The sequence below is a fragment of the Pelodiscus sinensis genome, unplaced genomic scaffold (genome assembly GCF_049634645.1).
Source record: "Pelodiscus sinensis isolate JC-2024 unplaced genomic scaffold, ASM4963464v1 ctg155, whole genome shotgun sequence".
NCBI lineage: Eukaryota > Metazoa > Chordata > Testudines > Trionychidae > Pelodiscus > Pelodiscus sinensis.
The window spans coordinates 55827-73016 of NW_027465812.1; positions in this window are offsets into that span (position 1 = coordinate 55827).

A 17190-nucleotide genomic window follows, 5' to 3' on the forward strand; every position below is an offset into this window, starting at 1 on the left:
CCCGGCCCCCTGGCCCCCATCCTCCTCCCAGCCCTGCCTCCTGGTCCCCCATCCTCTCCCAGCCCTGCCCTCTGGTCCCCATCCTCCTCCCAGCCCTGCCCCCCGGCCCCCATCCTCCTCCCAGCCCTGCCCCCTGGTCCCCCCATCCTCCTCCAGCGCTGCCTCCTGGTCCCCCATCCTCCTCCCAGCCCTGCCCCCTGGTCCCCCATCCTCCTCCCAGCGCTGCCTCCTGGTCCCCATCCTCCTCCCAGCGCTGCCCTCTGGTCCCCCATCCTCCTCCCAGCGCTGCCCCCTGGTCCCCCATCCTCCTCCCAGCGCTGCCCCCTGGTCCCCATCCTCCTCCCAGCCCGGCCCCCTGGTCCCCATCCTCCTCCCAGCCCGGCCCCCTGGTCCCCCATCCTCCTCCCAGCCCGGCCCCCTGGTCCCCCATCCTCCTCCCAGCCCTGCCCTCTGGTCCCCCATCCTCCTCCCAGCCCGGCCCCCTGGCCTGCATCCTCCTCCCAGCCCGGCCCCCTGGCCTGCATCCTCCTCCCAGCCCGGCCCCCTGGTCCCCCATCCTCCTCCCAGCGCTGCCTCCTGGTCCCCATCCTCCTCCCAGCGCTGCCCCCTGGTCCCCATCCTCCTCCCAGCGCTGCCCCCTGGTCCCCCATCCTCCTCCCAGCGCTGCCCCCTGGTCCCCATCCTCCTCCCAGCGCTGCCCCCTGGTCCCCCATCCTCCTCCCAGCCCTGCCTCCTGGTCCCCATCCTCCTCCCAGCCCTGCCCCCTGGTCCCCCATCCTCCTCCCAGCCCTGCCTCCTGGTCCCCATCCTCCTCCCAGCCCGGCCCCCCCGGCCCCCATCCTCCTCCCAGCCCTGCCCCCTGGTCCCCATCCTCCTCCCAGCCCTGCCCCCTGGTCCCCCATCCTCCTCCCAGCCCTGCCCTCTGGTCCCCATCCTCCTCCCAGCCCTGCCCCCTGGTCCCCATCCTCCTCCCAGCCCTGCCCCCTGGTCCCCCATCCTCCTCCCAGCCCGGCCCCCTGGTCCCCCATCCTCCTCCCAGCCCCTGCCCCCTGGTCCCCATCCTCCTCCCAGCCCTGCCTCCTGGTCCCCATCCTCCTCCCAGCCCGGCCCCCTGGTCCCCATCCTCCTCGCAGCCCGGCCCCCTGGTCCCCCATCCTCCTCCCAGCGCTGACCCCCGGCCCCCATCCTCCTCCCAGCCCTGCCCCCCGGTCCCCATCCTCCTCCCAGCCCTGCCCCCTGACCCTTCCCATCCTCCTCCCAGCCCTGCCCCCTGGTCCCCATCCTCCTCCCAGCCCTGCCCCCTGACCCTTCCCATCTTCCTCCCAGCGCTACCGCCCAGCACACCTTGCCCCCATCCTCCTTCCCTCCGGCTCTCTGTCCCCCCCCCAGAGCTGCCCTCTGCCCCCCTCCGACATACCTCCCCGTGCTCCCCTCTGGCTCTCTGTCCCGCCCCCCCCCCCGAGCTGCCTTCTGCCCCCCCTCCAACATCCCTCCCCGTGCTCCCCTCTGGCTCTCTGTCCCCCCCCCCCCCAGAGCTGCCTTCTGCCCCCCGGGGTCGGGCTGTTTGCTCCCAGCATCCCAGTGCCCGGCATGCGAAGGGAAGCGTGGGGAGGATGCGGTTGCTAGGATACGGGCTGCCAGCCAGCAGCGGCTCCTGCTCTGTCTGCGCCCCGCGGGCGCGGGGTCTCTGGAGGAGGCCTGGTCCCGCCAGGGGGTCCCCAGCTCCAGGACCTGGCACAGGCAGCTCGCTGGGGCTGGCGTGGGCAGAGGGAGTGGGGGCCCAGCCCAGGGGCACCGGCTGCCCATGGCCCTGCCTGCCCCAGCCCCTGCACCAGGAACCCCCCTCCGTGGGGCAGAGGGGAGCTGGTCCCTGCCCGCAGCCCCCTGTCCTAGGGGCGATGCAGCCCTGCCTGTTCCTGGGGCCACGGGCCTACGCAGAGTGCAACGTTACGGAGAGGGTGACCAGGCCCCACGGGCCAGCCTCGCACCAGGCCAGCGAACAGCTGGGATGGGAGCCAGTGTACCCCACGGGCAGCCCCCATCCAACCGCTCCCACCTGGGGCTCAGGCTGAGCTCCCGCTGCCCCCAGACCTTCGAGACGTCCCAGTGCAAGGCGAGAGCCCGCTCCACAGGTCTTTCGCAGGCCTGGCCTGGCGCCCAGGGCCTGACAGAGCCGGCAGCCTCACCAGGCTCCCTGAACCCCCAAAACTCAACGGGCTGTTGAGGTGCCAGTGTAACCAGCAGGCGGATTTGAACCTGGGCCCTCTGGAGCAGGGTATAGGAGCCTCTACCCTCTGAGCTGAAAGCCAGCGGGCTCCCAGCCCCTGCTGGAGAGGTCTCTTGGTCTTTACTTGGTGCTGTGGTCTAGGTACCACTTGCATGGCTCAGAAACCACACTAGGGGTGTGGGTTACACCAGCAAGCCGGTCCCTGCTCCTCCTCCGGCTGGGGGCAGGTGCTGGACCGGGAGCACTGGTGCGGCCCTGTCTGGTGCACACCGCACCGTGGGCCGTGCGAGGGCCTGAGGAGAGTGGGCCGCGGGGCTGGTTCTGTTTGCGCCCGTCGCGTGTGCGGCTCGTGCCTGGGCTGGCGGCTCTGAGCGTGGGGCTGGGCGTGGGGCACAGGGCTGGCCCTGGGAGACCCCCTGCCGGTGGTTGGGCCAGGCCCGGGAATGGACGAGCCTGGCTGACCGTGGGCCTAGGGTGGGGCCAAGCCGTGTGGGGTGAGCCCCCGGGCATGCTCAGAGCAGCAGGGCAGCCCCAGCCGCTGCCTGCCATGACCTGGTGGTGCCCTGGGTGGGAGCGGCTGTTCCCACAGAGCAGTGGCAGGCTCAGCTGGGCGGATCTGTGCTGAGAACTGACGCGTCCCACCCAGGACGGAGGACCCCCACCGACAGGCCGGGCCCTAGGCTGAGGGAGCCCCGCAGGGTGCTCCCCTCGGCACCCTCCCGCACCACCAGCCCTGCCATGGGAGAGGTGGCGGATTCCTAGGGGGTCAAAGCAGCTGCCTGCAGGGGGAGGGGGGATTGCTGCTCAGGGCCCAGCCCAGAACTGGTGCCCTGATGCCTGGCAGATCCAGCTCGGAGGGCAGGGCCAAGTCTGCTGGGGGGGGGAAGGGGCGGGGGGGAGAGGTGACCAGGGGGCTCAGGCAACATCATTACCTGGCTACAGACACAGGCCAGGGGAGGGGCTGCTGGGGGGGTGGGAGGCTGGGCTGGAGGGAGGGCTGCGAGATGGGGCGGGGGGGTGGGGGGCAGGCAGAGCCCCCTGGCTGCAGGGGACACAGACGAGCCGGGCTGGGGGGGGAAGGGGGCCCAGGCCGACTGGCCTGAGGGTCCCTGGCTGGGTTCCAAGCTCCATAGCCCCCCTGCATGACGCTGGCTGGGAGTCGCTCCGGCCGGAGACCATGGTGCTCTAGTCCCGGGGGAGGGGGCTCCCCGAGGGGCTCGCGGCGGAGCAGGGGCTGGGGGTCGGAGGGGCGGGGCCAGGCGAGGGGGCTCCCCGAGGGCCTCGCGGCGGAGCAGGGGCTGGGGGTCGGAGGGGCGGGGCCAGGCGAGGGGGCTCCCCGAGGGGGAGGGGCGGGGCCAGGCGAGGGGGCTCCCGAGGGGCTCGCGGCGGAGCAGGGGCTGGGGGTCGGAGGGGCGGGGCCAGGCGAGGGGGCTCCCCGAGGGGGAGGGGCTGAGCCCCGAGAGGGCCCCCGGGAAGGGGCCGTGGCTGCAGGGGATGACTGTGGCCGTCACACACGGGTTTGTATTTGAGTCGTGTAACAATTTAAACTTTTCTTTCTTTCTTACCAGTGAGCACTCTGGGTGTGGAGCGAGGTGCAAATCGCCCTGGGACGGGGACTGGTCCTTTGGGACGGGGAGAACCTGTGGGAGGTGGGGGATGGGTTAGAACCTCTCCCTTGTGTGAGCGGGCTGGGGGGGGGGCACTGGGGGTGTCTGAGGGGAGGTGGGGGATGGGTTAGAACCTCTCCCTTGTGTGAGGGGGGCTGGGGGGGCACTGGGGTGTCTGAGGGGAGGTGGGGGATGGGTTAGAACCTCTCCCTTGTGTGAGGGGGCTGGGGGGGGCACTGGGGTGTCTGAGGGGAGGTGGGGGATGGGTTAGAACCTCTCCCTTGTGTGAGGGGGCTGGGGGGGGCACTGGGGTGTCTGAGGGGAGGTGGGGGATGGGTTAGAACCTCTCCCTTGTGTGAGGGGGGCTGGGGGGGCACTGGGGTGTCTGAGGGGAGGTGGGGGATGGGTTAGAACCTCTCCTTGTGTGAGGGGGGCTGGGGGGGCACTGGGGTGTCTGAGGGGAGGTGGGGGATGGGTTAGAACCTCTCCCTTGTGTGAGCGGGCTGGGGGCGGGCACTGGGGTGTCTGAGGGGAGGTGGGGGATGGGTTAGAACCTCTCCCTTGTGTGAGGGGGCTGGGGGGGGGCACTGGGGTGTCTGAGGGGAGGTGGGGGATGGGTTAGAACCTCTCCCTTGTGTGAGGGGGCTGGGGGGGGCACTGGGGTGTCTGAGGGGAGGTGGGGGATGGGTTAGAACCTCTCCCTTGTGTGAGGGGGGCTGGGGGGGCACTGGGGTGTCTGAGGGGAGGTGGAGGATGGGTTAGAACCTCTCCCTTGTGTGAGCGGGCTGGGGGGGGGGCATTGTGTGAGCGGGCTGGGGGGGGGGCACTGGGGTGTCTGAGGGGAGGTGGGGGATGGGTTAGAACCTCTCCCTTGTGTGAGGGGGCTGGGGGGGGGCACTGGGGTGTCTGAGGGGAGGTGGGGATGGGTTAGAACCTCTCCCTTGTGTGAGGGGGCTGGGGGGGCACTGGGGTGTCTGAGGGGAGGTGGGGGATGGGTTAGAACCTCTCCCTTGTGTGAGGGGGGCTGGGGGCGGGCACTGGGGTGTCTGAGGGGAGGTGGGGGATGGGTTAGAACCTCTCCCTTGTGTGAGGGGGGCTGGGGGCGGGCACTGGGGTGTCTGAGGGGAGGTGGGGGATGGGTTAGAACCTCTCCCTTGTGTGAGGGGGCTGGGGGGGGCACTGGGGTGTCTGAGGGGAGGTGGGGGATGGGTTAGAACCTCTCCCTTGTGTGAGGGGGCTGGGGGGGCACTGGGGTGTCTGAGGGGAGGTGGGGGATGGGTTAGAACCTCTCCCTTGTGTGAGGGGGGCTGGGGGGGCACTGGGGTGTCTGAGGGGAGGTGGGGGATGGGTTAGAACCTCTCCCTTGTGTGAGGGGGCTGGGGGGGCACTGGGGTGTCTGAGGGGAGGTGGAGGATGGGTTAGAACCTCTCCCTTGTGTGAGCGGGCTGGGGGGGGGCACTGGGGTGTCTGAGGGGAGGTGGGGGATGGGTTAGAACCTCTCCCTTGTGTGAGGGGGTTGGGGGGGCACTGGGGTGTCTGAGGGGAGGTGGAGGATGGGTTAGAACCTCTCCCTTGTGTGAGGGGGCTGGGGGGGCACTGGGGTGTCTGAGGGAGGTGGAGGATGGGTTAGAACCTCTCCCTTGTGTGAGGGGGCTGGGGGGGCACTGGGGTGTCTGAGGGGAGGTGGAGGATGGGTTAGAACCTCTCCCTTGTGTGAGGGGCTGGGGGGGGCACTGGGGTGTCTGAGGGGAGGTGGGGGATGGGTTAGAACCTCTCCCTTGTGTGAGGGGCTGGGGGGGGCACTGGGGTGTCTGAGGGGAGGTGGGGATGGGTTAGAACCTCTCCCTTGTGTGAGGGGGGCTGGGGGGGCACTGGGGTGTCTGAGGGGAGGTGGGGGATGGGTTAGAACCTCTCCCTTGTGTGAGCGGGCTGGGGGCGGGCACTGGGGTGTCTGAGGGGAGGTGGGGGATGGGTTAGAACCTCTCCCTTGTGTGAGGGGCTGGGGGCGGGCACTGGGGTGTCTGAGGGGAGGTGGGGATGGGTTAGAACCTCTCCCTTGTGTGAGGGGCTGGGGGGGCACTGGGGTGTCTGAGGGGAGGTGGAGGATGGGTTAGAACCTCTCCCTTGTGTGAGCGGGCTGGGGGGGGCACTGGGGTGTCTGAGGGGAGGTGGGGGATGGGTTAGAACCTCTCCCCTGTGTAAGGGGGCTGGGGGGGGCACAGGGAGCACTGGGGTGTGTGAGGGGAGGTGGGGGGATGGGTTAGAACCTCTCCCCTGTGTAAGGAGGGTTTGGGGGGCACAGGGAGCACTGGGGTGTCTGAGGGGAGGGGGGAGGGGTTATAACCTCTCCCCTGTGTAAGGGGGCTGGGGGGCACAGGGAGCACTGGGGTGTCTGAGGGGAGGGGGGGATGGGTTAGAACCTCTCCCCTGTGTAAGGGGGCTGGGGGGCACAGGGAGCACTAGGGTGTGTGAGGGGAGGTGGGGGATGGGTTATAACCTCTCCCCTGTGTAAGGGGGGCTGGGGGGCACAGGGAGCACTGGGGTGTCTGAGGGGAGGTGGGGGATGGGTTAGAACCTCTCCCCTGTGTAAGGGAGCTGGGGGGCACAGGGAGCACTGGGTGTGTGAGGGGAGGTGGGGATGGGTTAGAACCTCTCCCCTGTGTAAGGGAGCTGGGGGGGCACAGGGAGCACTGGGGTGTGTGAGGGGAGGTGGGGGGATGGGTTATAACCTCTCCCTGTGTGAGGAGGGTTTGGGGGGGCACAGGGAGCACTGGGGTGTCTGAGGGGAGGGGGGGAGGGGTTATAACCTCTCCCCTGTGTAAGGGGGCTGGGGGGGCACAGGGAGCACTGGGTGTCTGAGGGGAGGGGGGATGGGTTATAACCTCTCCCCTGTGTAAGGGGGGGTGGGGGGGCACAGGGAGCATTGGGTGTCTGAGAGGAGGTGGGGGATGGGTTATAACCTCTCCCCTGTGTGAGGGGGCTGGGGGGCACAGGGAACACTGGGGTGTCTGAGGGGAGGTGGGGATGGGTTAGAACCTCTCCCCTGTGTGAGGGGGGCTGGGGGGCACAGGGAGCATTGGGGTGTCTGAGGGGAGGGGGGGATGGGGTAGGACCTCTCCCCTGTGTGAGGGGGGGGCTGGGGGGCACAGGGAGCATTGAGGTGTCTGAGGGGAGGGGGGATGGGGTAGAACCTCTCCCCTGTGTACGGTGGGATGTGGGGGGGGAGGGAAGGCTGGCGTGTCTGGGGGGACGCGATGGGGGGGGGTCCTTGCTGGCCAGAGGGGCAGCTGAGGTTCTCGGTGCGGCTGGTTTGGTGCCGGGTAGCGGAGGACCCCTCCCGGGCTGTGAGTAGCCCTGTCGCTAGGCAACGCACCTCAATTTGATCCCCTCAGTGGTAACCCCAGAAACCTTCTGTAGAACCTACCCCCGCCCATCCTCACAGACAACAGCTCGCTCCCCCCCGCCACTTACCCCTCCACCCCCCCAGCTCAACTACCCCGCCATCCTCCACAGACAACAGCTCGCTCCCCCCTGCCACTTACCCTCCACCCCCCAGCTCAACTACCCCGCCCATCCTCCACAGACAACAGCTCGCTCCCCCCCGCCACTTACCCCTCCACCCCCCCAGCTCAACTACCCCGCCCATCCTCCACAGACAACAGCTCGCTCCCCCCCGCCACTTACCCCTCCACCCCCCCAGCTCAACTACCCCGCCCATCCTCCACAGACAACAGCTCGCTCCCCCCGCCACTTACCCCTCCACCCCCCCAGCTCAACTACCCCGCCCATCCTCCACAGACAACAGCTCGCTCCCCCCGCCACTTACCCTCCACCCCCCAGCTCAACTACCCCGCCCATCCTCCACAGACAACAGCTCGCTCCCCGCCCACCCCTTACCCTCCACCCCCCAGCTCAACTACCCCGCCCATCCTCCACAGACAACAGCTCGCTCCCCCCGCCACTTACCCCTCCACCCCCCAGCTCAACTACCCCGCCCATCCTCCACAGACAACAGCTCGCTCCCCCTGCCACTTACCCTCCACCCCCCCAGCTCAACTACCCCGCCCATCCTCCACAGACAACAGCTCGCTCCCCCCCCGCCACTTACCCCTCCACCCCCCCAGCTCAACTACCCGCCCATCCTCCACAGACAACAGCTCGCTCCCCCCCGCCACTTACCCCTCCACCCCCCCAGCTCAACTACCCCGCCCATCCTCCACAGACAACAGCTCGCTCCCCCCCGCCACTTACCCCTCCACCCCCCCAGCTCAACTACCCCGCCCATCCTCCACAGACAACAGCTCGCTCCCCCCCGCCACTTACCCCTCCACCCCCCAGCTCAACTACCCCGCCCATCCTCCACAGACAACAGCTCGCTCCCCCCCGCCACTTACCCCTCCACCCCCCAGCTCAACTACCCCGCCCATCCTCCACAGACAACAGCTCGCTCCCCCCCGCCACTTACCCCTCCACCCCCCAGCTCAACTACCCCGCCCATCCTCCACAGACAACAGCTCGCTCCCCCCCGCCACTTACCCCTCCACCCCCCAGCTCAACTACCCCGCCCATCCTCCACAGACAACAGCTCGCTCCCCCCCGCCACTTACCCCTCCACTCCCCAGCTCAACTACCCCGTCCACCCCGCCCCCTCCCAGCTCAACTACCCCGTCCACCCCCCAGCTCAACTACCCCGTCCACCCCGCCCCCTCCCAGCTCAACTACCCCATCCACCCCCCCAGCTCAACTACCCCGTCCACCCCGCCCCCTCCCAGCTCAGCTACCCCGTCCAACCCCCCAGCTCAACTACCCTGTCCACGCCGCCCCCTCCCAGCTCAGCTACCCCGTCCACCCCCCAGCTCAACTACCCCATCCACCCCCAGCTCAACTACCCCATCCACCCCGCCCCCTACCAGCTCATCTACCCCGTCCACCCCCAGCTCATCTACCCCGTCCACCCCCAGCTCAACTACCCCATCCACCCCGCCCCCTACCAGCTCATCTACCCCATCCACTCCCAGCTCAACTACCCCATCCACCCCATCCCTTCCCAGCTCATCTACCCCGCCCCCTCCCAGCTCAACTACCCCGTCCACCCCCCCAGCTAAACTACCCCATCCACCCCATCCCTTCCCAGCTCAACTACCCCGTCCACCCCACCCCCTCCCAGCTCATCTACCCCGTCCACCCCCCCAGCTCAACTACCCCATCCACCCCGCCCCCTCCCAGCTCAACTACCCGGTCCACCCCGCCCCCTCCCAGCTCAACTACCCCGTCCACCACCGCCCCCTTCCAGCTCAACTACCCCATCCACCCCACCCCTGCCCCGTCCCAGCTCAACTACCCCATCCACCTCTGCCCCGTCCCAGCACAACTACCCCATCCAACCCTGCCCTGTCCCAACAGAACTACCCCATCCACCCCCGCCCTGTCCCAGCACAACTACCCCATCCACCCCTGCCCCGTCCCAGCACAACTACCCCATCCACCCCCGCCCTGTCCCAGCACAACTACCCCATCCACCCCCGCCCTGTCCCAGCACAACTACCCCATCCACCCCTGCCCCGTCCCAGCACAACTACCCCATCCACCCCCGCCCTGTCCCAGCACAACTACCCCATCCACCCCCGCCCTGTCCCAGCACAACTACCCCATCCACCCCCGCCCTGTCCCAGCACAACTACCCCATCCACCCCTGCCCTGTCCCAGCACAACTACCCCATCCACCCCTGCCCCGTCCCAGCACAACTACCCCATCCACCCCCGCCCTGTCCCAGCACAACTACCCCATCCACCCCTGCCCTGTCCCAGCACAACTACCCCATCCACCCCTGCCCCGTCCCAGCACAACTACCCCATCCACCCCTGCCCCGTCCCAGCACAACTACCCCATCTGTCCTAGGGCCGGTGCTTCTGCAGTTCCCAACCGTGGGGCTTGAGGCCATTCCTGTCGCTCTTGCAAATTGGTGGGGCCAGTCCCTGGCACAGGGAGGTGGAAACACCCATGGGGCTGCCCCCTGGATCCTCCACATCTGCCCCACCTTATGGACCCCTTTGCTATTCCTCCATCCACTGCTGCCCCATATGCACCTCCCCTGCTTCTCCCCCCACTGCTCCCCCACCCGCCCCTTCCAAACCCATTGCTGCCCCATATACACATCCCCCGCCTCTCCCCCCACTGCTCCCCCACCCGCCCCTTCCCAACCCACTGCTGCCCCATATGCACCTTCCCCGCCTCTCCCCCCGCTGCTGCCCCACCCGCCCTTTCCCAACCCACTGCTGCCCCATATGCACCTCCCCCGCCTCTCCCCCCACTGCTCCCCCACCCGCCCCTTCTAAACCCACTGCTGCCCCATATGCACCTCCCCGCCTCTCCCCCCACTGCTCCCCCACTCGCCCCTTCCCAACCCACAGCTGCCCCATATGCACCTCCCCCGCCTCTCCCCCCACTGCTCCCCCACCCGCCCCTTCCAAACCCACTGCTGCCCCATATGCACCTCCCCCGCCTCTCCCCCCGCTGCTGCCCCACCCGCCCCTTCCCAACCCACAGCTGCCCCATATGCACCTCCCCCACCTCTCCCCCCACTGCTCCCCTACCCGCCCCTTCCCAACCCACTGCTGCCCCATATGCACCTCCCCCGCCTCTCCCCCCACTGCTCCCCCACCCGCCCCTTCCCAACCCACTGCTGCCCCATATGCACCTCCCCCGCCTCTCCCCCGCTGCTCCCCCACCCGCCCCTTCCCAACCCACTGCTGCCCCATATGCACCTCCCCCGCCTCTCCCCCGCTGCTCCCCCACCCGCCCCTTCCCAACCCACTGCTGCCCCATATGCACCTCCCCCGCCTCTCCCCCCACTGCTGCCCCACCCGCCTCTTCCCAACCCACTGCTGCCCCATATGCACCTCCCCCGCCTCTCCCCCCACTGCTCCCCCACCCGCCCCTTCCCAACCCACTGCTGCCCCATATGCACCTCCCCCGCCTCTCCCCCCGCTGCTCCCCCACCCGCCCCTTCCCAACCCACTGCTGCCCCATATGCACCTCCCCCGCCTCTCCCCCCACTGCTCCCCTACCCGCCCCTTCCAAACCCACTGCTGCCCCATATGCACCTCCCCCCACTGCTCCCCCACTCGCCCCTTCCCAACCCACTGCTGCCCCATATGCACCTCCCCCGCCTTTCCCCCCGCTGCTGCCCCACCCGCATCAGGTCTCCCGCGGTCTGTCTCCCCCGGACCCTCCTTCTCTCGCGCTTCCGCCCCCCCCCCCCCCCAGCTCCTACCTGCGCTCCCCGCCCGGCCCCGGCGCATGGCCCCGGCCCGGCCCGCGGTGCTGAGCGGACAGCTCCGCCTGACGTCACCGCGCGTCACGGGGCGGGGCGGGGCCAGGCCGCACGCCCGGAAGTGGGGCGGGGGTAGGAGGGGGCGGGGGTTAGGGGCTGGCTGGAGGGGCAGGAGCTGAGGGCAGGGGGAGGAGCTGGGGGCAGGGGGCAGGAGGGGTGAGGGGCAGGAGCTGAGGGTAGGGGCAGGAGGGGTGAGGGGCAGGAGCTGGGGGTAGGAGGGGCTGAGGGGCAGAAGGGGCTGAGAGGCAGGAGCTGGGGGCTGGAGGCAGAAGGGTCTGAGGGGCAGAAGCTGGGGGCAGGAGGGGCTATGGGGAAGGAGGTGGGGGTAGGGGCAGGAGGGGCTATGGGGCAGGAGGGGCTGAGGGGCAGAAGGGGCTGAGAGGCAGGAGCTGGGGGCTGGAGGCAGAAGGGTCTGAGGGGCAGAAGCTGGGGGCAGGAGGGGCTATGGGGAAGGAGATGGGGGTAGGGGCAGGAGGGGCTGGGGGCAGAAGGGGCTGAGAGGCAGGAGCTGGGGGCTGGAGGCAGAAGGGTCTGAGGGGCAGAAGCTGGGGGCAGGAGGGGGTATGGGGCAGGATCTGGGGGCAGGGGACAGGGCTGATGCTGCTATTAGGCTTCGGGGGTTTCAGCTGCAGGCTGAGAAGCCCTTAGAGACCCTAATGGCTGCCGGGGGTCTCGCAGCCCCCTTCCCAGGGCCCTGCTTCCATAGGAGCCCCCTGCCTCATGTGAGATCTGCAGGCACCGGGAGGGGCCCGTCCCCGGCTCCCCAGAGCAGGCTCTGGACATGGCCACGAGGGCGCAGCTCCTGCAGGTGGAGAGAGCCGTGGGGGGCTAGCGCTGGCCCTGGCCCCAGACCGGTCCCCGATGCTGACGGGGGCTGACAGGGAGCAGCCGTCAGTGAGGAGTCGGGCTGCAGCCAAGGGGTGTTTTTCTGCCTGAGTTGGGCACAGGTGAAACCTGGGGTACGCACACAGGTCAGCCCCTGATGGGGGCCCAGGAGCCTGGGCAGCCTGGAGCCACTGCAATAGAGACCTCCGCCAAGGAGAGAGGTCCTGGGGACTCCGCCTGCTTGGCACTGCCCTGCAGCAGGGGCCATAGAACGTGACTGAAGTGCCTGCAGCCTCTGGCAGGGCCGGAGGGCAGGGAGAGCTGGCAAAGGAGCCAGAGTCCAGGCCCTTGGGCTGGGCCAGCTGGCTTGGAGTTGTGTGTGGTTGGGCAGGTGCTGAGGCAGGCTGTGCTTGCAGCCTAGGGGTGGAGCCAGGCGGCCCTGAACAGAGTGTGATGGCGCGCTGGGGTCCCCTGACTCCTGCACCCCGGAGTGGCACGAACAGACCCCACCAGCCAGTAGAACAGAGGGAGTTTATTGCTTCTCCAGGGTACAGCCCAGCACAGATGGAATCTGGTTCCAGGGCAGGCCTAGGGTGCCTCAGCCCCCTTGAGATGGGGGAGCCTGGGCCCCTAAATCCCAGCCCCTTGCTCAGGCTGCTTCCTCCATGATACCAGCCAGAAACTCAAACTCTCCTCCAGCCCTGCCCCCAGCCAGGCGCTGGCCTCCCCCCCTCCCTTTGTCTCTCCCTGGGTGTCTGGGTGAATCCACGTTGGGAGAGTCAGTGAGAATCTCCCCTCCCAGCACAGGGGCCCCGGTCACAGAGCAGACAGCCCCCCACTATGTCACACAGGGGCCCTACCACTTCTCAAAGTGATGGCCCTGGCCCCTGCCCCTCCTATTCTTCCCAGGTTCCAGTCCCCACCTAGGCTGGCAGCTGGAGCTCAACTGGGTAAGAATGGCCAGGGGAGCCCAGGCCCTGCACATGCTCCATCTGCCCGGGGGTGGGTGGGGTGGGGTGGGGTACACAGGCCGGGAGGAGGGGCCTGGGCTCCCTGCCAGGCTCTGGCTTCCAGGGTGACTGAGCAAAGGGACGGGGAGGGGTTCCCAGTGGCTGTGCTTCTGCAGGGCACCAGTCACTTGGATTTCTGTTGCTAACAGGGTCAGGCACTGAGGGTTCCCTGCCATCCTGTGGCTTCTGCCAGGGACAGGGTGGGGGACCTGGGCAGCTTCCCCTGTTCTACATCTTTTGCCAGGGCCATGGACGGTGCTTGCCCCACCCGCCTGTGGGTGGCAAAAGCCAGGGGTGCCATAGAGTCCAGGACATGTGGGACTGGCCCCATGGGCCCAGTGGCTAATCCGTCCTCTGCCAGAGCTTTCAAACCATCTGGTGCAGGTTAAGCCAGTAGCCCGTGCCCAGTGGGCATGGACAGCCCATCGCTGTGCAGGGGGCGCTCGCTATAAGCCCTGGCCGCGATGGATGCTTTTCCTCCTTAGTCTTGCCCGTGTTCGCAGACTGTCCACGTCTCCCCTGGGCCAATCCCGTTTCATTGGTTAACGGTTTAAAGGGGGCACAGGCGGGGCGGTGGGGGAAGTGGAACCCAGCCCAGCCCATCCCACTCCCTTGGCTTCCAGCCACGTTGCTGGGGGAGGAGGAGGGAGCGGGATCTCCCCTGCACTCACCAGTGGTCGGAAGCACTTGCCGCTACGGCCATCAGAGAGTGGGGGCCCGATCCCAGCTGCTGGTGCCACTCCCCCCACTAGTGCCCCAGGCTGCATCGCTAAGGGAGGGCACCTGAGGGAAGGGGTGGAATGAGGGTGAGGCAGAGCAGGAACCGTGGCTTGGGGGAGGGGCAGAGCTTGGGGTGAAGTGGGGGTGGGGCCCTGCCCCAGGCTACAGGTGGTGCAAGGAGGAATCATGTGGGAACAGACACATGACCAGTGTTCCCCTTGTGTCCCTCCCCAGGAGTCGCCACTGGGTCCTAGCTGGTCGGAGCATGGTCTGAGCCAGGCTGGCTGCTCTTGTGGCGTCCACTGGCTTCCACTGACCTGCCGTGGCACGTGGCAATGCTCCCGCTCGGCTCTGCCTCGCCTAAGAGTCCACTGGAGCGGTGCGCTAAATACCCTCTGCAGCACAAAGCCATGGCTGGTGCAATGGGCTAGACACCACGTGTGATGTGGGGGGGGGGTCTGCTCTGTACCCCGGCGTCCTCCTGCACTGGGCTGTGCGATTCCCACGGACTCCCCCACACGTGCATTGGCCCAGACACCTAGGCCCAGCCTGGGCAGGTAACACGGCTCTTCCCAGAGGGAGAGACAAAGGGAGGGAGGTGGAGGCGAACACCTGGCTGGGAGGTGGGCAGTCTTGGCTGGGAAAACATGAAGAGAACAGACTAAGCCGAGTGCGGGGGGGGTCAGGGGCCTGGGCACCCCCTCCCCAGGAGTCCAAGGCTGCGTGCTCCTTATTCCGATGTCCACATCAAACCCAGGCTGCGCTGTATCTCTGAGAAGCAATAAACCCTCCGTATTCCACCGGCTGGTGGGGTCACATCTGGCTGCAGACGGGGTGCAGGGTCGGGGGTCCCCGACACGCCGTCACACCACGTGACCAGGGCTGATCCACAGAGCTCCCGTCCCTGTGACCATGGCCGCACTGTTCACAATAGCACGTTGCCCGGGGGTTGGGAAATTGCCAATTCAGTGCTACATCAGTTCCATGTTGGGAACTTGTCCCCTCACTCCCAGGGCCCCTGGACGAGTTACTGCGATGGCCCAAAGCACAGGGAGTGGCCCAGAGGCCACTGCAAGGGCTGAGCCATGTGGCACACCAGGGTACCGCTCCATGGTGCTTTCCATTGATGCCAGCGCACGTGGCAAGCACACAGCCCAGGCTGCATGTGCCTGAGCCACACGCATGTTTCAGCAGCTCTGCCCTGCTATAGTCGTTTAAACGATGAACGGATAAGCCTGGACTTAAGGGTTAACCCAAAGGACTAGTATCAGAGGCGGCTGGGTGGGGAGGAGGGGAGGTGGGCCGAGCAGGCAGGATTCTGGAGCAGCCTCTATCCTTGTTCCCTGGCACGCGCCGCATGTAGCTGTGCATTGTGGGCAGGCAAACGGATACACATGTGGCTAATCAATGTCCACCCAAATGCCCAGATCCATCAGAGCTGCTGCTGCAGCCTGCAGCTGGCTGAGTGCCAGGAGGTCCCCGGTTCCCCTCGCAAGCCACGGTCACAGCCAGGCTCCAGGGGAAGACAGGGTCAAGTCCAATCCATCTCTGTGTCACTTCTTTGGGACATCGTGGCTTTGCTTGGCAGTCCAGTGACAGCGCAGGACTTGAGCGTGTTCTCAGACACACAGACAGCTCAGAACTGCCCCAGTTTGATAGACCAGCCAGACCTCCATGCTGGGAGCCCACAGGGGTCTCAGAATCAAGCCAGGGTCACATTTCTGCCAGTCTCCCTTCTGTTTGATGCCCATGTGACGTGACACAGCAGGAGAGTTAACTTCGGGCTGGCCCCAGCTCAGCACCAAGAGGGAAGTAGTTCTGGTCACCGGGAAGAGCCCCCTTCAGCAGAGATTAGTGCAGGAGACTGGTGGTTTAAATGCCGTTGGGTTTGCTTTCAGCTGGCTTTGAGCAGGGCTGCGTCCTCAAGTGCTAAGGTGGGGAGCAACCCACATCTGCTGCCACTCCGAGCCAGCTCCAGACCAGAAGGGAGAAAATCAGCCGTATTCAGACGGCAGGGGAAGGAAGCCAAACATCCCTGACCTGAGGAAACTTGTGATCAAACCAGCTCAGCCACTTTATCTCCGTTCCAGGTAAACCAAAACAATTTGCTGGCAGAGCTGGGATGTGACTTCTCCATCTGCTGAGCTGGCAGCTCCCAGACAGACAAGCCAGCCTCCCCGACACTGGGACTTCTCTGCTCAGCTGTTATTCCCCAGGGGATCACGCTGGGATTTGGGTAAGCTCCTTTCTGAACTGTCTGCCCATCTGTTCCCCTGCAGGTGCCAATGCTGCATCCACAGGGCACAAACTCCAGCCTCTCCTACCCTACCCAGCATCACCTTGCTGATCAGCCAGTGGGAACAGGCTCAGCTCTGCCTTGGAGAAGCTAATGTGCCATCCTGGCTTGGGGCTGATGAGTGGAGCTGGCGGGATAGTGGTGATGCTGCGGGTGGGACTGGCTCCATGAGCTTTGGTGCCCTTGGCGCAGGCAGTGCTGTGGCCAGGCTACAGCTTTGGAGCTACCACCTAGATCCAGCTGTGGCAGCCTGTTTCCCAGCCCTGAGGAAGGATCTGTCCTGCCCCGGCCTTCCTGCTTGCTGCCGTCTGCCAGGCTCGGGAGCCGCCAGCGTGAGCAGTTTGCTCTCGGACTGAATCACTCAGGGCTGGGTTTTGCCCCACACCAGCTCAACCCTTGGGCAAAGCTTGTTTGATGCCTTTCTGTTCACACAGTACTCAGGCCTGGGGTTGCCTTGCACCAGGGAGCCCCGGGGCAGCGGCCTCCCCCGTGGTCCCAGCCAAGGGCAGGCTAGTAGATCAGGTCACATACAGCTTGCTCAGAGTGATCACACAGCACAGACAAGAAGGGAGGAGGGCTAGCTCAGCGGTTTGAGCATTGGCCTGCTGAAACCAGGGTTATGAGTTCAATCCCCGTGGAGGCCATTTGGGGCAAAAGTTTGTCAGAGATGGCACTTGGTCCTGCTGTGAGGACAGGGGACTGGACTCAAGGTCCCTTCCAGTTCTAGGAGATAGGCATCTCCATTAATTTAATTTATTAAGGGCTCCTCACACCCAACAGCTCCCATCGTCTTCCAGGTCTCTCCTCTCCCCCTCGCCAGCTCCCATTTCTGTTCCCCACCAGGCCTTCCTGCTGGCAGGGCCTCGCGGTACAGTCAGGGTTAGACAATTGCAAGGGTCAAACCCCTTGTGGCTCCCTCTGCGGCCGGCCGTCTCGCGGAGCAGGGAAGCAGGTTCCTTCCCGCATGGGAAGCCCTGTGGGCGCGGGCCAGGCTAGGGGGCTGCAGGCTGCGGTGGCCTTAGGGGTCGTGCAAGGAGCGCTGCGCTCTGCACCCTCCGAGCAGCGGGGCCGTGGCCGGGCCCTTTGTCCCTGCCTGAGCCCCTTGCGCCTCCCTCCCGCCACAGGCCAGGCCCGGGCCCGCAAGAGGGGGAGGGGCGGGGGGCTAGCGGGG